This window comes from Coffea arabica, chromosome 2c (assembly GCF_036785885.1).
Source record: "Coffea arabica cultivar ET-39 chromosome 2c, Coffea Arabica ET-39 HiFi, whole genome shotgun sequence".
In the NCBI taxonomy this organism is placed as follows: domain Eukaryota; kingdom Viridiplantae; phylum Streptophyta; class Magnoliopsida; order Gentianales; family Rubiaceae; genus Coffea; species Coffea arabica.
Window position 1 is genome coordinate 66,100,339 of NC_092312.1, and position 22,205 is coordinate 66,122,543.

The 22,205-nt window shown below is 34.3% G+C and overlaps 2 pseudogenes; both read right to left on the reverse strand.

The window, feature by feature from the left end:
• Positions 1–7,980: 7,980 nt before the first annotated feature.
• Positions 7,981–9,313, reverse strand: LOC113724448 (dehydrodolichyl diphosphate synthase CPT3-like; annotated as a pseudogene).
• Positions 9,314–10,383: 1,070 nt separating this feature from the next.
• LOC113724447 (uncharacterized) lies at positions 10,384–21,875 on the reverse strand (annotated as a pseudogene).
• Between the last annotated feature and the right edge of the window lie 330 nt (positions 21,876–22,205).

Genomic DNA, 22,205 nt, shown 5'->3' on the forward strand with positions numbered 1-22,205 from the left:
GGTAGGCCAGTGAATATATTTGTACTCTTATCCAAGCATACATACATAGATAACAACATAATTGTACAGCAAAGAAGAACTATGTCATCTTAAGGAAAAAATGGCACATTCAACTTTGTTGCAGATGCTTACTCGGAAAAATTTCAAGAAGAAAAAATAGGCATGAAAGTAGTAATCCTTGCTGTTACTTGATAAGGATTTATTTTACGTATTTTTAAGTGCATTTTATTAGTTAATTTGGTTTGATTATTTAGTTTTATAATTAAAATAACTAAGGTTTTGGTAAAAATATACATTTTTGGTAAAAGTGGCTAATATTGCATTTCTATTGATTTTAATAGTAAAAACTTCATTTTTATGCAGGAATGATGATTCAACCACCAAAGGATGTCAAGTGAAGTGAAAAATAGAGATTTGGTGATGAATTCAAAGTGGTAAAAAGAAAAATGAAGTGAAAAACGTTTAAGAAAGGAAATGCAAGTCAAGACAGTTTTGACACTTTTCAGTATTTCGACTATATATGGAGCTACACTGATTGGATTCAGGTGATCTTTATACCAATTTAAAGCTAAGAAAGAGATCTACATTTGGTATGAAGACATCAAAGTCCAATTCAGCCGTTTTCATAGTCCAAAAGTTGAAATACCGAAATTCAACTCAGCTGTCCAAAGTGGAAAACAGAGTTCCGACCAGTGTTTAGTATTTTGATCATATCTCAGTCTACAAAGCTCCGATTTGGATGATTCTTGAAGCATTGGAAAGCTAACTCAAAGGGCTACAACTTTGGTGTTTTACACAAAAACCAGTTCAGCCTTTATGATAGAGAAAATCGCAGTTGAAGTAAGGAAAAAGTGAATACGCGAGTACACAAAACGTGACTTGTAACCGCGTTTTGTATAGGCGCGTTTTCTGGCCGCGATTCTGCAATTTGCTCGGTCAATTCTCTTATGTTCAAACTACTTTCCAACTACAATCTGCAAGAGAATTCGGTGCACATGCTTCAGAAGACAAAAGGGCAATAAAGGTGGCTTATTTTCAAGTAAAAAACAATGGTTTTTGACTATCTTAACAAAAGGAGATTTGAAGAATCATAGCAGCAAAATTTGACTGGAGAAGAGCTCTTCATCAGTTTATATGCAGAGACATTTGGGTGGTCTGACATTCATTCATTCAGGGACATACGGGAGAGAGCTGAAGAGTGCAGAAATGTAGTTCTTCCATTTCTTTAGTGTAGGATAGTTTAGCTAGTGTAGTTCATCCACTCTTGTATATTGCTAGACTAGGATTAAGATGGAGATGAAGAAGGCAAGGTGATGAGCTCAAGTGACATGAGTTACATTCCTTTCCAACTCTTTATCTTTTGTACTTGATTCCAAATTTAGTTAATATGCAAGTTTTGGATTTTATATTTGATATGTGTCTTTAAAGTTTATACCTTGGGTTTGGTTGAACTTTCTATGATTGTTAGTGTTTATTATTTGGTTATTTGATTGCTATGATTTGAGCAAGTTATTTAGCACTTTGACTCTTTAAATCATGATTAATCTGGTACCATTAATTGTGATTATCTAAGGTGTTGTTTCTGCAATGAAAATTGAGATTTAACACTAGTTCAAGAAATGCTAAACATGGGGAGTACACTCACGAGAGTAGAGGTGCACCTATGGGGTTTTGGTGATTAATTTCATGTAATTTCATTGAAAAAATGAACTTGTAGCTAATTTCATAACCATGAGAATAGGTATGGATTGGTTATTAGTATAATTGATTCACTACGAAAGTAGGATTCAAATGCATAAGGAAATTACACCATAACTAGCCTAGATGTAGTATTCAATTATCCAAATATAGCACTTGCATGAGTAGTTAGGGATACCACAACCTAAGGAGCTTTTATTTGTTATTTTGTATAATTTCAGTAGATTAAATTTGCTATAATTCGTTGATAGTCTAAATAATAGAGAAGCTTTAGTAATACCGGTAATTGTTCACTCTTCCTTGTGGGATCGACCCGATATATACCCTAAACTACTAGTTGATCTGTATACTTGCAGTGAACGGGTGTAATTCGGTATTTTTTAGCTTGCACGTATGTAAAATACCCGTCAAGTTTTTGGCGCCGTTGCCGGGGAAGATTTGGCAATATCGGTGTGAAGAGCAACTTTATTAGTTTAGACATAATATTAGTTATAATGTGAATGTTATTTTTTGTATTTTATGTTTATGTGTTTCATTACCTATTTTTCTTACTAATTTTGCTTTTGAGGTTGTTTAAAAGCAATTTTAGGTGATGAGAAGGGTAGGTCAATTTGGAGGACAATGCTTGAGAAATGGAAGATTGGCAATGGATGGTTACCAAGTGCAAAGCTCCTTCAACAGAGGTAACCAAGAATTTACTGAAGATATGTCTTTTGAAGATGGTTTAAGGTGCTTAAAGGCTAAATTTGATGTTATGATGTTACAAGTTCAAATGGACACAATTAAGCATGAAATTGAGCAAGGAAGGAATGCTAATGCTTTTAATTCTTATCATGTGATTTGTGACTTGTGTGGAGGTTATCATACTACTAATACATGTATGCAAGCACAAAATATGGATTATTATGATGAATTAGAGCATTACAATCATTGTTTTGATCAATATAGAGCTAATTGGAGCAATTCTCCTGCTTATGGTTGGGATAATCAATTTACTTATAGTAATTCTTCATATTTTTACGATTACCAACTTGAATGTGTCCAATATGAATCAAAACCATTTTGGGAGTTGGCAATTGAAATGGTAGCTAATGATTCTAAGCCATCTTGGGAGTTAGCTTTAGAAAAATTAGCTAATGCAACTTCTGACCGTTTTGATAGGATTGAGGAAAGAATAGATGAATTAGCTTCTCACTTTGGTAGAATACATGAGCAATTGAATGCATTGTGTGAAGTTATTTCCTCTAATAAATTGCAAAATGATCCTAGCATGAATGGTGGGAATGTTGTATGTGAAAATGGGTTGCATTTTGATAAAAATGATGAATCTCAAGTGTGTTTTAATGAGCAAATATCCATTTCACATGATAATATCTTTGGAACTAACTTTGAGCCTCAAGAGGTGAGTTTTAATGACTCATTTTTCACCCCTCTTGAGGAGTGCATTGAAAGTATAGGTTCTAAGGGTATTGCTGCCCAAGATACTCTCATGACATTTCCTTTGGTAAGTTCTCAAGTGGTGCATATTCAAGGTAATATCTATGAACCACTTGGAATAGGTAAGCTACTTTCATTTCTCACATCATTAGATCATGTGGCTTTTGCTATAAAGTCACCTTGTAATGATCCACCACGGCCTAAAATGGTGGATTATTCGTTAACTAAACCTCCTTGAAAAAAAAGGTTTAATAGTCGAGCCAACGACTATAAATAAAAGCGCTTATTGGGAGGCAACCCAATGTTTGTTTAAGTTTATGTTATTTTGGGGTGATTTTATGTTTAAAGTATGTGTTTGAGTGATTTTGTTATTTTTCATTTGTAGGTATTGGAAATGGAAGCAAAAGTGACCAAATGAGGTGAAAAAGGCGAAATTTGATCAAGGAACTCAACCCCTCGATTTGAGTAATTGTTGTTTTTGATCCGTTAAAAGGGGCTAAAATGCATGTTTTTAATGTTTTACATGTGTGCACATTGATAAATTTTACAAACAAATGACTTATGATGCATTTTGAGTGATTGGGGTATTATTTGTAAATTTTCAAAAGTTGAATTTCTGCTAAAATTCGCAGCAGAAAACGCGTTTCTCAAGAAAACGCGCCTCTGAGTCGCGTGTTCACAGAATCGCGTTTTCAATTCTGCACCTGCAGAACAGAAAACGCGCCATTAAAACGCGACTTTAAGTCGCGTTTTGAAGGAAGTCGCGTTTTGTTGCCTGGATCAAAGATGAAAATGCGCCATTGAAAACGCGACTTAAAGTCGCGTTTTCTCACAGAACCGCGTTTTTAGTACTGCAACTTTTGGGAAGAAACGCGCCTTCAAAACCTCGAGTTAAAGGCGCGTTTCTACTCACGTTTTCTGACATTTTTTTTGAAAGAAAAAATGCAGGTTCCTTGGTTCTCTTTTTCTTCTTTTCCTCATATATTTTCTTGTACCTTGAGTTGCTTATTGTGTATTTTTTTATAGGTACATCACCAAAACAAGGGCTTGAAGTTACGGATAGCCGTTTTGATGTCTTAAGCCTTTGTTATCACTTTGGTTTCTCATTTTTCATTCTTAGGTTTATATCACTAATGGTTATCCAATGGAACTCATGAAGTGATGAAGACCGGCGAACAACATACCTTGAAGCTTCATATTCAATCACAACAATAGGGGAGTATTATTTTTCTTTATCTTCATTTTCCTTTTTACACATTGAGGACAATGTGCATGTTAAGTGTGGGGGGAGAATTGAGATTATATACATTGTATGTGATTAACTTATTAGTTGCAAATATTGGACTTGTGTTAAAATTCAAATTTTTCTACAAACTTGTCCAAAATTGCAAACTTGCCCCAAAAAGTTTCAATTTTTTCGATTTTATCCAAAGGGGTAACAAGTTTCATACCATTAGTAGTTCAAATTTCTTCTACATTTGAGATAAATATATGTGATTTGGAAACTACTTTTCTCATTTAACTTGGAAATGACTATTATGTGATTATAATTTTTGCATTTGTAGGAAAGTATATCTTTTAAAGTGGAGAAAATTATGCCTATATTTTTTTGCATATTTGATGAAATTTCTTCTCTTTATTGGATTTTATAAGTTAAGTGATAAATATGGTCAACAAGTGCAATACTCTTCTCATGATTATTCTTTTGAGGAATTTATTATTATCTTTGCTGTAAAAAGAAAAAAAAGTGGAAAGAAAAAAAAAGAAAAAAATAAGATTTATTCTACTCCAATGATTCTCGTACTTAGTAACCGGGAGTCTTCATCTAAAAATGTCGACTTTCACGTAAAACGGTACTTGAATTAAGAGTATGCAAAGCAACTTGAATATGTGAAGTGTTGAGTAACCGGTGATCTTCATCTAAAAATGTCGATCCTCGTGTAAAAAGATACTTTCACAACTTAAGTAATATTTAGCTATATTATATAAATAAATCCCTCTTTAAGTTAAATAAAAAAAGATCATGAGTTTAGGAAGCATATTATTGACCATATGAGTTACTTACTTGTAAGATTGGGTAAGGATGAAAAATTGATTTGAATTTGTTATAATGACGGTATAATTGGCTCTCCTTTACTTGATATTATGAGTACTTGAATTTAATTGAATAATTGCATAATAGTTATTTACTTTGTTTTAAGGAAATGAAGTTGAAATGCTACATATGTTTATTTTCAAATTTTGAATCATTGTTGGTTTTGTATTTCTTATTGCTTGAGGACAAGCAATGGTTCAAGTGTGGGGGTATTTGATAAGGATTTATTTTACGTATTTTTAAGTGCATTTTATTAGTTAATTTGGTTTGATTATTTAGTTTTATAATTAAAATAACTAAGGTTTTGGTAAAAATATACATTTTTGGTAAAAGTGGCTAATATTGCATTTCTATTGATTTTAATAGTAAAAACTTCATTTTTATGCAGGAATGATAATTCAACCACCAAAGGATGTCAAGTAAAGTGAAAAATAGAGATTTGGTGATGAATTCAAAGTGGTAAAAAGAAAAATGAAGTGAAAAACGTTTAAGAAAGGAAATGCAAGTCAAGACAGTTTTGACACTTTTCAGTATTTCGACTATATATGGAGCTACACTGATCGGATTGAGGTGATCTTTAAACCAATTTAAAGCTAAGAAAGCGATCTACATTTGGTATGAAGACATCAAAGTCCAATTCAGCCGTTTTCATAGTCCAAAAGTTGAAATACCGAAATTCAACTCAGCTGTCCAAAGTGGAAAACAGAGTTCCGACCAGTGTTTAGTATTTTGATCATATCTCAGTCTACAAAGCTCCGATTTGGATGATTCTTGAAGCATTAGAAAGCTAACTCAAAGGGCTACAACTTTGGTGTTTTACACAAAAACCAGTTCAGCCTTTATGATAGAGAAAATCGCAGTTGAAGTAAGGAAAAAGTGAATACGCGAGTACACAAAACGTGACTTGTAACCGCGTTTTGTATAGGCGCGTTTTCTGGCCGCGATTCTGCAATTTGCTCGGTCAATTCTCTTATGTTCAAACTATTTTCCAACTACAATCTGCAAGAGAATTCGGTGCACATGCTTCAGAAGACAAAAGGGCAATAAAGGTGGCTTATTTTCAAGTCAAAAATAATGGTTTTTGACTATCTTAACAAAAGGAGATTTGAAGAATCATAGCAGCAAAATTTGACTGGAGAAGAGCTCTTCATCAGTTTATATGCAGAGACATTTGGGTGGTCTGACATTCATTCATTCAGGGACATACGGGAGAGAGCTGAAGAGTGCAGAAATGTAGTTCTTCCATTTCTTTAGTATAGGATAGTTTAGCTAGTGTAGTTCATCCACTCTTGTATATTGCTAGACTAGGATTAAGATGGAGATGAAGAAGGCAAGGTGATGAGCTCAAGTGACATGGGTTACATTCCTTTCCAACTCTTTATCTTTTGTACTTGATTCCAAATTTAGTTAATATGCAAGTTTTGGATTTTATATTTGATATGTGTCTTTAAAGTTTATACCTTGGGTTTGGTTGAACTTTCTATGATTGTTAGTGTTTATTATTTGGTTATTTGATTGCTATGATTTGAGCAAGTTATTTAGCACTTTGACTCTTTAAATCATGATTAATCTGGTACCATTAATTGTGATTATCTAAGGTGTTGTTTCTGCAATGAAAATTGAGATTTAACACTAGTTCAAGAAATGCTAAACATGGGGAGTACACTCACGAGAGTAGAGGTGCACCTATGGGGTTTTGGTGATTAATTTCATGTAATTTCATTGAAGAAATGATCTTGTAGCTAATTTCATAACCATGAGAATAGGTATGGATTGGTTATTAGTATAATTGATTCACTACGAAAGTAGGATTCAAATGCATAAGGAAATTACACCATAACTAGCCTAGATGTAGTATTCAATTATCCAAATATAGCACTTGCATGAGTAGTTAGGGATACCACAACCTAAGGAGCTTTTATTTGTTATTTTGTATAATTTCAGTAGGTTAAATTTGCTATAATTCGTTGATAGTCTAAATAATAGAGAAGCTTTAGTAATACCGGTAATTGTTCACTCTTCCTTGTGGGATCGACCCGATATATACCCTAAACTACTAGTTGATCTGTATACTTGCAGTGAACGGGTGTAATTCGGTATTTTTTAGCTTGCACGTATGTAAAATACCCGTCATTACTAAGCATATTCTCAAAGATCTTTACAACAAGCAATTATAAATTTAATTTCTAAACCTACTAAAAATTACAAAAAAAACGGCATGTGGTAGCCAATAAAATTTCGTCAAATCAATAAACAGAAAGTTCATTCCAAGCAAAACACAAGTCAAGATGGTTATTGAGAAATCCAATTTCTCTCGCATCCAATGAATCAAGCCACACTTCATGGGTCTGAAACTTTACTCAATTTATACATATCCAAGACAAATGAACAAGATATTTGCAGTAGACAGAAATGCAATGCATAACAACTAAAGAACATTTTGTTGAAGTACAGTAAAAGCGCATTGTCTGCTAAGTTTTCCATTTTATCTTTCAAAGTCCAAAGACATGATCAAACTTGCCATAAAGTGAACAAAAGAAAGACAATAAGATACTAGCTACGCCACTAGTATCCATAATAAAACATTTTGAAGGGGCAACGGTCCTATTTTGGTCAACTTTTGACTAGAATAAAAATGTTCAGCTATTCAATGAGCACAAAATTCAGTTTAGGCTAGCAGTTGGCAGACCAATCAACCAACCATATAATGAGCTACAAAAATATATAAAAAAAATTCCTGCAGGCCTATCCTATGATTGCTTAGTTTTCTCCTTCAAATAAGAGAAATTTCTTTGAAAATCCAAAAACTGCCCAAACCAAATGCCAAAGACTAATCTTGGGCCAAAATACAGAAGGTGCATATAAAAGGCAATTAACGCTTTGCCAAATAGAAAGTTACTCAACCAAGTCTCACTAGAAGTATGTATAATAATATCAGGATATGGTGCAACTACAGCATACATATGTTTCTCTACATCATTGACCACAATGAAACGCTTGCTTTCATCCTTTTTATTTCCTCTCACAGAAATTAAACCATTTCTAGCTCCTTTTGTCCAGAGCTCTTTCTTCATCCCATTTTTCTTTGCAACACAATTGAACAACATACAAAATCTCATCTGAGGAAGTGTAGGCAAGACAAATTGACAGCACAGCTTTTGAATTCCCAGCAGTAGTTACCATGGCCCTCTCTACTGCTAAGCTCACCGGCTTGCTCAAAAATTTAAGATTGCCTAGAAAGTAAAGCCTAACACCATAGTGATTGACCATGCTCTCTTCCTTAATCAAATCTTCAATTTTCTCTTGTATCAACTGCATAGTGGACTGAACTTCTTTAGGACGCCTTTTAAAATTATCAATGCTGAAGCCGTAAATTGTAACATACTTCACACCTAACTCATAATAGTATTTAAGCATGTTCATAAGAGCTAAATAGCCAACCTTATGGCCAGCGCCTTCTAACAAATTCCACTTCTTAGCATATTTTTATTCCCATCCATAATACATGCAATGTGATTAGGAACACGTCCAACAGAGAGAACAGAAAAAATACCTTTTCTCAAGAAATTCCCAAACTATTCAAACATTTTGCTAGCTTGATCACCCATTCCTTTTGCCATATGGAATACTAGACTACTATATAAATCATTGCAGAAAATTAACCTCTTCATGATGAGATAGAAGATATTGTTATACTCATATTTTGATGCCCAAAAATAGCTAACAAAAAAATTGCTAACAATTGCTTCTTCTATCTGATTTGTTTTCTCGTATTTTAGCAAATCGTCCGAGCTAACTCAGACAAGTCACAATGTTAGATTAGTGACACTCAAGACTCACTTGAACCTCACCCGAGTCTCCTTGGTCAACTCGGGAATCAAAATCTCCAAAAAAAAATTCCACAAAAGACTAGCAAATAGTGAGAAACCAAGAATCCAACACTCAATCCAATATTAACCAACAAAATAAATCAACTAATTTTCTGAAAAGTTATGTATGAAAAGACCCACATGCAAATTTTCGAGCAAAACTAGACAAACTTATGCTCTTCAAGTCTATGATTACAGATTGAATAATAGTCATCATTCATGGGTGAAGAGGTGTAGAATGAAGCCATTAAATACAGAGGAGATGAAAGTTGAAACTTTTTTCCACAAAAATCATATGATTTCACTCACTTATTTGGTTTTTTTGACAAAAGTCTAAATGAAGGCTGTAATTTTTTGAAAGAAAAGAAAAAGCTTTAATCAGTAACATCAATTGATTGATAAGGGTGTTTCGAGGATCAATTAAAGAAAGAAGGAAGGAAGGAATGTCAGGAAAGAAGAAAGATGAAAGATGAAAACGCCTGGGGGTGATTTTGCTTATAAGGGTGGAAAAGTTCAACCCAAAGAACAGCCCATATATTTTGAAAAAAAAGAAAGAAAAAGAAGAAGAAGATGATGATGATGATGAAAAAGAAGAGCCCCATATGCCTAGAAAGCATCCAATTATGGCCCAAGGGAATTGAAAACTCCATTTTCTCATAAAAACCTTAAGCTCATTGATTGGGCTAAAAGGTCTGGTTCTTTTATCAAACTGTTAACTTTGAATGCTTTTTGTCAATGAACTTTAATTTTAGCCAAAATTGTCATCTCTTAAAAACATCTTGAAGGAGAAATGTTCAATTAAAGAAAGAAGGAAGGAAGGAATGTCAGGAAAGAAGAAAGAAGAAAGAAGAAAGATGAAAATGCCTAGGGGTGATTTTGTTTATAAGGGTGGAAAAGTTCAACCCAAAGAACAGCCCATATATTTTGAAAAAAAAAAGGAAGAAGAAGAAGAAGATGATGATGATGATGATGAAAAATAAGAGCCTCATATGCCTAGAAAGCATCAAATTATGGCCCAAAGGAATTGAAGGCTCCATTTTCTCATAAAAACCTTAGGCTCATTGATTGGGCTAAAAGGTATGGTTCTTTTATCAAACTGTTAACTTTGAATGCTTTCTATCAATGAACATTAATTTTAGCCAAAATTGTCATCTCTTAAAAACATCTTGAAGGAGAAATGACCCTATATTGATCAACTTTTGACCATAATAAAGTAGCTCAGCAGTTTGGGAGCACAAATTCACTTTAGGCTAATCTCGTAGAGCAAACATGACAACCAAAACCTTACCATTTGATAATGAAGCCAAAGAGAAAATGTTGCATGATAGGAACCTTCTGCAAAACTTCCACTTCATATATCTTTAAGAGCCCACTATTGACCTGGTCCCAATTTGGAATACCACTAATATCATCCAACAATTGTGAATGCTCTGCAAACAATCTGTTGATCTTAGTCCCTAACTTTTGATGTTTACAAAACAAATGGATGATACTAATATCTCTTCAAGATATACCTTCAGTTATGAAGCAAATCAGATTCAAAGATCAAGTGCTATTGAAAGAAACAAAGGTTACTGAGAGCTGTCGGACGCTTGTGAAGACAAGATCGGACGTCCGATAATCATTGCGCAACTTCGGACGCATGAAAAACTCCATCACCGGACGTTTGAAGGCAATAAGACATTCCCCCTAACTTACTGACGTCGATCGAATGCATGCATCGGACATCTGATAGAATCTTTCAAATTTTGTCTGCTATCGGACGGAAGTACCGGACGTCCGATAGGATCCTTCAAACTCGATGAAAGCTGTCGGACGCTCACAAAGATAATACCGGAAGTCCAATAGAATTGAAGAAAATTTTTCAAACTCACTGTCTGCTATCGGATGCAAAAAAACATGAATACCGGATGTCCGACACTCCCAACAGCTAGTTGACTCTTCAGCTACTTTCTATCCATTGGAACCATTAATGAAATACTTTCTTGGTCTCCTATAAATAGAACATGGTTAGAAACTCCAAATAACTTTTGCACACTGAAGATACAAAAGATCTAAAGTGATTTTAGTGAGAAAATACTTTTCAAGGAAGATTTGTAGTTTTGGTGGTGGAACTTCGTTGTAAGCTTTTCATTTGTGAGTGAATAATTCAATAGTGTAGCTCTGTGAGAGTTGTCCTGAGGGATAATAAAACTTCCTAATTTGACCGAGTGGAGCTTGGGGCAAGGAGGAAGTGACCTTTCTTTATACACAAGATTGGTTGTATTTCATCAATTTGAAGAAACTTGTTCTATAAATTGATCTACAAGTTTAAGAGAAGTTTGGTAGTCAATTAGTTTGCAATTCTTCTCTTTTATTTACTTGTTTTTATCTTGTGATCTTTAAATTGTTTATCTCTTCTACTCCTAAGCAATCTTACTTTTTTACTAATTGTTTCATTGTATGGTCACCTAGAAAAGAGGGTAAATTTCATATTGAACAAAAATGTGTCCATAACTTGATTAGTTTTTATAATCAACCTAATTCAACTCCCTCTTAGGTTGTTTTCGATCCTTAAAATTGGTATCAGAATTTGGTCTCCTAAAGATTAAGCTCAATCGATTTTTGAGTAAAAATGACAACCAACAATGCCATATTTTTTTAGGGACAATTCGTCATTAGACACCCAATGTTTAATGGATCCAATTATATAAGTTGGAAAAAATGATCATTTTCTTGCAATCTAGTGATATTGAGTTGTGGTTCATTGTCAATGAAGGTTCATATGATACTTCTATAATAGATGAAGTCACTCATAGACCAAAATCAAAAATTAGAAATGAGTTGACCGATGAAGATAGAACTCACCTTACATTGAATGCTAAAACTATGAATGTATTGTATAGTGCCTCAGATTCAAATGAATCCATTAGGATCAATGGGTGTAAGTCCGCTAAAGAAATCTGGAACAAATTTAGAGAAATTCATGAAGGAAGTAAGAATGTGAGAGAACAAAAGAAATCTATTTTGGTTATCAAATATGAATCGTTCAAGATGGAACCTCATGAAAACATTAATAAGATGCATTGTAGATTCAATGACCTCATTAAGGACTTAGACGTGGTGGAAAAGGAATATTCTCTAGGTGAGAAAAATAGAAAAATTCTGAATGCTTTATCCAAGGATTGGGAGAGTAAAGTGACTGCCATTGAAGAAGTTACAGATCTAAATTCCTTGCCTATTGAATTTCTCATAAATTCTTTAATCTCTTATGAGCTGAAACTTAAGTCCAAAGTACAAGAGGAAGAGAATGCAAAAGTAAGAAGGAGCATTGCTCTAAATGTATCACAAGATGAAGATGATTCTGCCTCCCTGGATGGAGAAGATGTGAATATTGATGACAGTGATCTAGCTCTCATCACAAAAAACTTCAAGAGAATCCTCAACAGACGAAGGTTCAGAAAAGGAGAAAACAGCAACACATTCCCATATCAGTTCAGCAATGCAAGAAACAAAGGGAAGCAAGAGTTTAATAAAAAATAAACTGATAAATGCTTTGAATGCGGCCAACCTAAACACTACGTGAGTGAGTGTCCAATGAAGAAAAAGAAGGAAGGAAAGGTTGAACGAAAACCAAAATTCAACAACTTTCAAATTACATGGAATGATTGCAACTCAGAAGATGAAGTCCAAGAAGAAGAGGAATCTGCCCAAATGACTTTCATGGCCATTGGTAATGATGAGATAACTACTTGCAACTCTCAACCTGTTAGTGATGATGAATCTGAAAATAATGTTGAGTCTTTCATTGAGAGATTGCATAATAACTTGAAAGAATTGTATGCTAGAAACAAGAAACTAAAATAGAAAATTAATTTTTTGATTCAAGATAATGCAAATCTTTTTCGACAAAACAAAATGCTGAAAGCTAAAAATGACTGCTTGAAAAAAGATGAAAATGTTCTACTTTTTTAGCTTGATAGAAAAATAAAGCTATGTGAGTTGTTCAAAGAGAAACAAGGTGATTTGAAAAGAAGAATGGATGGCTTAGATGAATTGCTTAAACACAAGAAATAAGACTGCTTTCAAAAGAGTGAATCAAAACCTCACTTTGACATTCACATGAAAAGATTGAACTCTAATGTAAACGAATTTAACATCTATAAAAGAAGGCTAGTTAGATTTGTCAAACCTGTCTTTGTAGGAAATTCACTGACTATGTGTAGCTTTTGTTGCCGAATTGGTCACATGAAAAATAATTGCTATGTAAGAAAAAATATGAGAAATGGTATGAAATACATATGGATAGTTAGACATAATGCTAACTCTCAAGAACCCAAAAATTTTTGAGTACCATATATTAGTTCTTGATCTCTTGAGTAGGTGAACTTGGTGAACATTATTAAGCAATCAAAGTAGTTTATAGACTATGAATGTTCAAGACATATGATCGGTGATCCATCATAATTCATCAAAACTCAAACCAAAGTCTTGTGGCAAGTGACATTTGCAGATGACATGAAAACTAAAACAATTGGAATAGGAGATATTGGCAAGATTGGTGAAATTCTTATTCATAATGTTCTTTTGTAATTTTCTTTTGATATTTCTGATGCTTTGAACTGAGTTTTTCTTGATATTTTTGGATATTACTGAATTTTTACGATGACAAAAAAGGGGGAGAAAAGAATAATGCTGATCTAATGATGGTTTGCTTTGATAATTATTTGATTGTTATTTCTCTGTTTGGTATCAATTTTTTTGCGATGATTGCTGAATTCGGGTATCATTTTTCTATTTTTATTTATAATATTGGATTCTCTATTATTGTTGTTGGATTATGGTTGCTGATTTTTACCTTCATCTTATAATAATAAAAAGTGGGAGAAATGGATGTTATGTGTAAGGGGGAGTTTTTTTTGAGATTATAAATTTGGCCCTTAAAAATTTTGGATGCAATAAGTGAGGGGGTGCTTATGCTCACTCTTTTTTCTTTTTTCCATCCATTGTTTTGTCATCATCAAAAAGGGGGAGAATATTGATTTTAGTCCCTAGCTTTTGATGTTTATAAAACAAATGGATGATATTAATATCTTTTCAAGATATACCTTCAGTTATGAAGCAAATCAAATTCAAAAATCAAGTGCTATTGAAAGAAACAAATGTTACTGAAAGCTGTCAGATGCTTGTGAAGACAGGATCGGACGTTCGATAATCATTGCGAACTTCGGCCGCATGAAGAACTCCATCACCGGACGTCTAAAGGAAATAAGACATTCCCCCTAACTCACTGATGTCGATCGAACGCAAGTATCGGACATCCGATAGAATTTTTCAAACTCTTTGTCTGCTATTGGACGGAAGTACTGGACGTCCGATAGGATCCTTCAAACTCGACGAAAGCTATCGGATGCTCACAAAGACAATACTGGACATCTGATAGAATTGAAGAAAATTTCTCAAACTCACTGCCTGTTGTTGGATGCAAAAAAAAGGAGTACCGGACGTCCGACACTCCCAACGGCTAGTTGACTCTTTAGCTATTTTCTATCTGTTGGAAGCATTAATGAAACACTTTCTTGGTCTCCTATAAATAAAACATTGTCAGAAATTCCAAATAACTTTTGTACACTGAAGATACAAAAGATCTAGAGTAATTTTAGTGAAAAAATACTTTTAAAAAAAAATTTGTAGTTTTGGTGGTGTGAAGTTCGTTGCAAGTTTTTCATTTGTGAGTGAATAATTCAATAGTACAGTTCTGTGAGAGTTGTTCTCAGGAATAGTAAAACTTCCTAACTTGACCGAGTGGAACTTGGGGTAAGGAGGAAGCAAACCTTTTTTTGTACACAAGATTGGTTGTATTTCATCAAGTTGATAAACTTGTTATATGAATTGATCTATAAGCTCAAGAGGAGTTTGGTAGTCAATTGGTTTGCAATTCTTTCTTTCTTATTTACTTATTATTATCTTGTTATCTTTAAATTACTTATCTCTTCTACTCCCAAACAATCTTATTTTTTTACTAATTGATTCATTATGTGGTCACCTAGAAAAGAGAGTAAATTTCGTATTGAACAAAAATGTGTTCATAACTTGATTAGTTTTTATAATCAACCTAATTCACCCCCTCGTAAGCTGTTTTCGATTCTTACAATTGGTATCAGAGTTTGGTTTTCTAAAGATTAAATTCAATCAGTTTTGGAGTAAAAATGACAACCAATAATGTCATATTTTTTGAGGGACAATCCGTCACTAGACCCCCAATGTTTAATTGATCCAATTATGTGAGTTAGAAGGAAAGAATGATCATTTTCTTGCAATCTATTGATATCGAACTTTGGTTCATTGTCAATGAAAATTCATATGATGCCTCTATACTAGATGAAGCCACTCATAGACCGAGACAAAAAACTAGAAATGAGTTGACTGGTGAAAACAGAATTCACCTTACCTTGAATGCTAAAGCTATGAATGTGTTGTATAGTGCCTTAGATTCAAATGAATCCATTAGGGTCAAAGGGTGTAAGTCCGCTAAAGAAATTTGGGACAAATTTAGAGAAATCCATGAAGGGAGTGAGAATGTGGAAGGACGAAAACAGTCTATTCTGGTTACCAAGTATAAATCGTTCAAGATGAAATTTCAGGAAAACATTGATAAGATGTATTGTAAGCTTAAATCCAAAGTGCAAGAAGAAGAGGATGCAAAAGTAAGAAAGAGCATTGCTCTAAAGGCATCACAAGATGAAAATGATTCTGTTTCCCTGGATGAAAAAGATGCGGATGTTGATGACAGTGATCTAACTCTCATCACAAAAAGTTTCAAAAGAATTTTCAACAAACGAAGGTTCAGAAAAGGAGGAAACAACAACTCATTCCCAAATTAGTTCGGCAATGCAAGAAACAAAGGGAAGCAAGATTCAATAAAAGCAAACTGATAAATGCTTTGAATACGGCCAACCTGGACACTACGTGAGTGAGTGTCTAATGAAGAAAAAGAAGGAAGAAAAGGTTGAACGAAAATCAAAATTCAATAACTTTCAAATTACATGAAATGATTGCAACTCAGAAGATGAAGTCGAAGAAGAAGAGAAATCTGTCCAAATGGCTTTCATGGCCATTGGTGATGATAAGGTAATTACTTGCAACTCTCAACCTATTAGTGATGATGAATCTGAAGATGATGTTGAGTCTTTCATTGAGAGATTGCATAATAGCTTGAAAGAATTGTATGCTAGAAACTAGGAAGTAAAACAGAAAATTAATTTTTTGATTCAAGACAATGCAAATTTTTTCGACAAAACAAAATGCTAAAAGCTAAAAATGACTGCTTGAAAAAAGATGGCTATGTTCTACTTTTTGAGCTTAATAGAAAAACAAAACTGTGTGAGTTGTTCAAAAAGGAACAAGGTGACTTGTAAAGAAAAATGGATGACCTAGATGAGTTGTTTAAACACAAGAAATAAGATTGCTTTTAAAAGAGTGAATCAAAACCTCACTTTGACATTCACAAGAAAATGTTGAACTCTAATGCAAATGAATTTAACATCTATAGAAGAAGGCAAGTTAGATATGTCAAACCTGTCTTTGTAGGAAATTCACTGACTATGTGTAGCTTTTGTTGCCAAATTGGTCACATGAAAAATAATTGTTATGTAAGAAAAAATATGAGAAATGACATAAAATGCATGTGAATAGTTAGACATAATGCTAACTCTCAAGAACCCAAAAAGTTTTGGGTACCATATATTAGTTCTTGATCTCTTGAATAGGTGAACTTGGTAAACATTATTAAGCAATCAAAGTGGTTCATAGACCGTGAATATTCAAAATATATGACCGGTGATCCATCACAATTCATCAAAACTCAAGCCAAAGTCTTGTGGCAAGTGACATTTGGAGATGACATGAAAACTAAAATAATTGGAATATGAGATATTGGTAAGATTGACGAAATTCTTGTTTATAATATTTTTTTATAATTTCCTTTTGATGTTTCTAATGCTTTGAACTGAGTTTTCCTTAATATTTTTGGATATTATTGAATCTTTACGATGATAAAAAAAGGGGGAGAAAAGAATAATGCTGATGTAATGATGGTTTGTTTTGATAATTATTGTATTGTTATTTCTCTGTTTGGTATCAATTTTTTGGCGATGATTGCTGAATTCTGGTATCATTTTTCTGTTTTTGTTTGAAATATAGGATTCTCTATTATTGTTGCTGGATTATGGTTGCTGATTTTTACCTTCATCTTATAATGACAAAAAGGGGGAGAAATAAGTGCTATGTGTAAGGGGAAATTTTTCTGAGATTATAAATTTGGCCCTTAAAAATTTTGGAGGCAATAAGTGAGGGGGAGCTTATGCTCAATCTTTTTTATTTCTTCCATCCATTGTTTTATCATCATAAAAAAGGGGGAGAATGTTAATTTTAGTCCATAACTTTTGATATTTACAAAACAAATGGATGATACTAATATCTCTTCAAGATATATCTTCAATTATGAAGCAAATCAGATTCAAAGATCAAGTGCTATTGAAAGAAACAAAGGTTACTGAAAGCTGTCGGACGCTTGTGAAGACAGGATCGGACGTCCGATAATCATTGCGCAATTTTGGACACATGAAGAACTCCATCACCGGACGTCCGAAGGAAATAAGACATTCCCCCTAACTCACTGACCTTGATCGGACGTCTGATAGAATTTTTCAAACTCTTTGTCTGTTATCGGACGGAAGTACTGGACGTCCGATAGGATCCTTCAAACTCGACAAAAGCTGTCAGACGCTCACAAAGACAATACCGGATGTCCGATAGAATTGAAAAAAATTTCTCAAACTCACTGCCTGCTGTCGGACGCAAAAAAACAAGAGTATCGGACGTCCGACACTCCCAACGGTTAGTTGACTCTTCAGCTATTTTCTATCCGTTGGAAGCATTAATGAAGCGCTTTCTTGGTTTCCTATAAATAGAACATGGTTAGAAACTCCAAATAACTTTTGCACACTAAAAATACAAAAGATTTAGATTGATTTTAGTGAGAAAATATTTTTCAAGAAAGATTTGTAGTTTTGGTGGTGTGAAGTTCGTTGTAAGGTTTTCATCTGTGAATGAATATTTCAATAGTGTAACTCTGTGAGAGTTGTCCTGAGAGATAGTAAAACTTCCTAGTTTGGCCGAGTGGAGCTTGGGGTAAGGAGGAAGTGAACATTTCTTTGTACATAAGATTTGTTGTATTTCATCAATTTGAAGAAGCTTGTTCTATAAATTGATCTACAACCTCGAGAGGAGTTTGATAGTCAATTGCTTTGCAATTTTTCCCTTCTTATTTACTTATTGTTATCTTGTGATCTTTAAATTGTTTATCTCTTCTACTACCAAGCAATCTTACTTTTTTACTAATTACTTCATTGTGTGGTCTTCTAGAAAAGAGGATAAATTTTATATTGAACAAAAAGGTATCCATAACTTGATTAGTTTTTATAATTAACCTAATTCATCCCCCTTTTAGGTTGTTTTCGATCCTTACACAATCCCTTTCTAACATTCTTTATACATACAATACATGACAAGTACAAATATTCACCTGCAAAATTCTCCAATATATCCTCATTCTGAATTGATTTTGGCTTAATATACTTGTGGTCAATCAAATGTGAAGACCCAAATATGAAAGGTAAAATGCGATAGTCATTGAGCCCCAATACTCCATGGGATCTTGCAGATTTAAGAGAATACGTCAATTGCAACTTCTGAATCAATTCCAAGTGCTTCACAAAAACCTGGGAAACCAGTGCTTGATTATCTTCTTCTTTAACAATTTGCAATCTTGCTAAGCAGTACAACCATGCTACAAACTTGGTTTCACGGCCCATTCATCTCAAGACACAAAAAGGAAAATACAAAAGCTAATGAAAACAAAGCCATTTCAACCAAAAGTAGTTATGAGATTCCCAAACAGAAGGATACAAACATAGAGAATGGTGAATAAAGGAGAAAACAGAACCAACTATGTTCATCAACTGCAATGCAATTGCTTGCAAAATCAACAAAACCCCAGTTTTATGGTGTTTCCACTGTTTGGATTAAGGTTAAAAGTTAGGCAGGCATATTCCCTGGTATTTTCATATGTTAGGAATGATGCCCAATTGTGTTGAAGAGCTAAACCGAGATCAGGACTAAAGCATTCAAAAAGCCTTAGCAAGCAAGTATAATGATACAAAACAAGAAAAACAAGTTTCACAGCCAAATATAGCACACTAGACTGCCTGGGCACTGTCTAAAAGATGCATATAGTTTCTAAACGCCAAACCTATCAACATGCTTAAAGACAAACTCAATAACCAAAAAAAGGAATAGCCTCTCTATTCTGTTGGAATATGTCCTTGTTCTACCCGTGGCCAAACTTAAATAATTTGTCGCTCTATCTAAGAGCCTAGTTATAGGTAAATGCTGAAACAATGCACAATCTTTCATCAATTTCTTTTAATTTATCACCCTGGGCATAATTTAACCTTCACAGGTATGCGGTTAGTCGAGGATATTGAGCATAGTACTACCTTCTGTGATGCTATCTCCTAGTGTTTGCTACATAACCCTTCAACTATAGAGTTCTATTATGTATTGTAATTTCTGGTAGCCAAATATTTTGCTCCTTCAAGAATAACTCTTTGATAGTATTTACCTTCTACCTAACAAGCCTATAAGGGCTATAAGATAATGACTTACAGACTACTGGACTTGACCATCGTATTTTCCACTTAACTTTTACCATCATCCAATTTTCCTCTGTCTTTACAAGTTTCAATTTAAGTCAATAAAATTGGAAAAGAATTTATTGATAACATCAAAAAATCTATGAGCGTAATGGAACCTCAACTTTCCTAAGATTAAATAAGAGAAAAACTCCAACCATCCAATACAATTAATAGCTTAGCAATCATACAAGTAAACCTACAACTCATCCACTACTATCCATTCAACTACTTAAGTCATAATTTGGAAGCTACAACTTCATGCATGCCTTTATATGCTTCTAGAACATATTATCAAGTATATTGTTACGAAATAAAACATTTTCCCCTATGCTAACAAATGAGGACATTCCCCAGTTTACCATCTATCGTAAACCCATGCTGAGACTGTAGGTCTAATCATCTCAGTTGAAGGATTGGGGCCCCCAATCCTTCAACTGCATGAATCAGTACTGAACTCTTAAACTTAAAGGCTCCACTATATTGCAAAACTTCCAACATCCTTTACACAACCTATGGGTACTAAAACACTCTAATATACATGCGAGCACTAAAAACTTGCAAAAGTAATGCCATGAATTGACAACTAAAGGTCATCCTTCCTCTAGTGAATTACATCAGTCCATAAAAAGGGAAGTTTCCTTTTCCTAATTTTCCAATAAAGAGTCTCACTTTCAGCAATTCAAGCCGCTCTTTCCCCTTCTTGATAATTATTTTTGGTGCCATATAAATCCCAAGTCAGTCCAATGATGTACCTCTCACTTATCCATTGATAACAACAAACCTCCAAATAATTTTTAATGATTTCCTATCTTTGTGTATCAAGCTGCCCCAAAAAAAAGACAACCAAAGCAAATTAAAAAAAGCAAAAATAATAATCACAAAAATAGATAAAGAAAAATAAAAACTATTCCCAAAATTTTAAAAAAGATAAATTTAAAAAATTATCATAATTAATGGGGTTTGAATTGGCAAAGTTGTCAGTAAAATAGGGCACTAATTCAACAGCTGCGTCACGAAGATGGAGAGGAAGCAATAGCAGCATAAATGACTCAGCATCAGAGCTCAAGCGATGATGCCACGTCTAGTACGCCACGTTGCCAGATCGAGCAGCTTGGGACTCCGGAGAAATTTCACTGACGAACCCAATCAACTTCTCGATCACATGAATGACAGTGGAGACAACGGGAGACAGGTGGCAAGGATCAGAGAGCTTGTGAGATTTGATGGATTCAGAGAGGGAAACAACAAAGTAAAGGAAGCTAGCCAAAGTAGAAGATAAGTGGAGTCGAACGATGTCCTTTTGGTTGGAGATTATCTGGGGTTTGGAAGCTGTAGGGAGGTTGCAGCAGGACCACCTTTTGGGACTGTGGAACCGGAGTTGTTCGCATGATGGCTTCTTTGGTGTTGGTTCATAGGGAGATTGGCTGGCGAGAAGAGAATGGGGTTGTAGGTTGGGTCGCCGCAATTTATGCAAGTGGTAGTGGAAGGAAATGGTGGTGGGGGAAATGGCTAGGGGCTGTGGTTGAGGTAGCGGTTGCTTTTCGACCATGGTGGAGCAAAATAATTTTTTTTTCCAGACGATAACAGTTTTCATTAATCCTTAAAAAAGATTACAAAGGTTGAGCAACTGCTCTTACATCTTTCTTGGCTAATCTCACTAACTAAGATGGAAAAGACCCTTTCCAATCTACTTCAATAATCAATCAATTGAATGGCAAATTTTGCCAAGTGATGACTCACAAAGTTCCCTTCTCTTTTGACAAAAGAGAAGTAACGTTCACCAAATCTATTCCTCAGCATAAGTATGTCTTCTGAGATTATTCCAATCTTTAGATCATCCCTGCTTCCTGCCTTGATTTTTCCACCACTCCCTTGAAATCTGATTGAACTTCAATCCTCCTCCACCCCATCATTTCAGCTTTAATAAGTGCTATTCGAATTGCATTAGCTTTTTCTACCATGGCTTTACCATTTCTTTCTACACTTCCAGCCCAAGCACTCAGGATCCCTCCATCTTCCTGCCTTGTAGTCACTCCCCATCCTGCTCTATATTTTGCTGTGTTTAAGGCTACATTCACATTCAATTTAACAATCCCCTTTGTTGGAGGCAACCACTCTGATGGTTCCTCCTACTGCTCCCTTTCTTCTATCTTAACCTCTTTATCTGTTTGTTGAGCTGAATCATATTCATTCCACTCATTAACTACCTTTAGCACTGTTCTCCCTTGGCATGCTTCCTCTCTATTAAACTGAGTTCGATTCCTAGACTTCCATATTTGCCATAGTATACTCACTACAAGGGAATTATGTTCCCTTCCTGCACCTCTCTCCTTTGCCTCCATTAGATTGCTCCACCATAGCCAAAACTTT